This window comes from Heterodontus francisci, unplaced genomic scaffold, assembly GCF_036365525.1.
Source record: "Heterodontus francisci isolate sHetFra1 unplaced genomic scaffold, sHetFra1.hap1 HAP1_SCAFFOLD_43, whole genome shotgun sequence".
NCBI lineage: Eukaryota > Metazoa > Chordata > Chondrichthyes > Heterodontiformes > Heterodontidae > Heterodontus > Heterodontus francisci.
In genome coordinates, this window is record NW_027141852.1 from 7,404,604 (window position 1) to 7,406,799 (window position 2,196).

General features: G+C 42.3%; 1 non-coding gene across 1 annotated transcript; it reads left to right on the forward strand.

The window, feature by feature from the left end:
- Positions 1-958: 958 nt before the first annotated feature.
- On the forward strand, positions 959-1,040 carry trnas-gcu (transfer RNA serine (anticodon GCU)). The gene has a single exon. It is a non-coding gene; the product is annotated as a tRNA-Ser (tRNA).
- Positions 1,041-2,196: the final 1,156 nt, after the last annotated feature.

Consider the following 2,196-nt stretch of genomic DNA (forward strand, 5'->3'; position numbering starts at 1 on the left):
AAAGAGTTCTTAGTTCTTTCAGCAGGAAATGTGTCCAGAAAATATCGAGAAACTCACAATTTTATTATTCAGGAGTCAGAACACTGATATTAATTCCAAGTGACAGTTCTGGGACCAATTAACAAAAAAAGTAGAGAATAATATTGCTCACTGATTGAAATCCCCCAGTGAGGAGACAGTTAAACAGGTGATCTATTGGGGCATCCTTCGATCCAAGGTTTCCGCAACATTTAATCTCCCTTTTTGGTGAAATTCTCTGTTATTTGCAACTTTTTTTATCAGCTTTGATGGGTGAGTGAAAAAACTGAAAAAATGGAACATTTCCATCCTTTCTTTTCTTCCTTCTTCTCTTCTTTCCATCAGTTTCTCTTTTCTGTCCCAGATCAATATAATGATGAGAATCCCAATTTAATCTGCTGTTTCTGGTGTTTTATCCATTCCAATCAAAATTTCAACATTCCAATCAAATCTATTTGTTATTCCACAGTGTCTCTCCATGTGTTTTATTCTGTTGTATACTCTCACAGTCTGTTTGATGATCAATGTCACATCTCACTCTCTGTTCTGGTGAAGATCAGAAGCAGAGATATCTGTTTACACCACCCGACAAGTTGGTCTGAGGCTGTGTCTCTCTGATCATGTGGAGTTAAAGCAATTCTTCCAGTCAGTTAGTTCAGTTGTCATTTCATGAGAAATTCGGTCATCATGACTTCGTCAGTGACCTCATGGTTCCGGTGTCTGAGTGATGTTAATCATGATGTGATGAAATGTTTGTATGTTCCAGTCTTTCCGTGGTGGGTTTTCACACTGAATAGAAATGTGTTGGACATGCTCTGAAAATGTTTCACACCGCTCCATTCCCAACTTCATTTACTTGCAGAAGATATATTTCCATCATGACACAGCTCGCTGCACAGCTAGAAGTTGTGCTGAAGGTGACAGCTTGGCTTATGCAACTGACAAGGTGGCCGAGGGGTTAAGGCGATGGATTGCTAATCCATTGTGCTCTGCATGTTTGAGTTCGAATCCCATCTTTGTCGCTTGTTTATGAACTGTTTATGTTGGGGGAGTTTCTGTGTCAAGTCAGCCTCAAAACCCGTTTTTGTCTGTGTCCAGTTAGTGATTCCAGAATTGGTTAAACTTTATTAAAATTGAGACAGACATTTGGAATTCTTCACCCAAACTGCACTGGAATGAAGATCAAATAGGGATCACGAAACGGAGCTGGATTTTTCTTCCCCTCCTTCCTTCCATCTTTACTTTCTCTGGCTTTGCACCAAGTGAAAGACAAATGGGAAAAGCAAATGGCGAGGGAGCAGATGCAGAAAATTATCCTTTGGCAAGAAATTTATTTTCAAATCTTCTTGATAGATTAATTGAGTGAGCAATGCTTTGGCAGATGGAGTTTAAAATGAGGGGTCATCTACTACCTACGATAGATCAGAGCGTTTTTTTGGAAGAGGTGAGATGTTAGAAACGGCGGAGGAGCAGAGACCCGAATACTGAATGAATAAAAGCTCGTGGACTGGTCGAAAATAATGTGAAAAGTGAACAGAATATGAAGATTGGAACTCATGTTGCAGTGATATAAAGCTCTGTGCTCCTGAAGTAAATGTCCAAGCCCAGATTGTGGGGAATCTGTGGAGAGTGATTTGGTTTTTATTCATTCTTGGGTGTGAGTATCTCTGATAAGGCGAGCATTTATTCCCCATTCCTATTGCCGTTGAGAAGGTGGTGGAGAGCTGCCTTCTTGAACTGATGCACTCCATATGGTGCAGGAACACCCACAGTGCTACTGGGGAGGGAGTTCCAGGATTGTAACCAAACAACAGTGAAGAAATGGCGATATCGTTCCAAGTCAGGATGGTGAGTGACTTGGAGGGGAACCTGCAGGTAGTGAGTTCCCATGCATCTGCTGCCCTTGTCCTTCGAGGTGGTAGTGGTCACGAGTTTGGAAGGTGCTGTTGAAGGATACTTGGCGAGTTGCTGCAGTGCATATGGAGATGGTACACACTGCAGCCACTGTTTACTGGTTGTGGAGGGATTGAATGTTTAAGGTGGCGGGTTAGGTGCCGATCAAGTGTGCTGCTTTGTCCTGGATGGTGTTGAGCTTCTTGAGTGTTGTTGAGTGGGATGTATTCCATCCCACTCCTGACTTGTGCCTTGTAGATGGTGGACAGGATTTGGGGTGTCAGG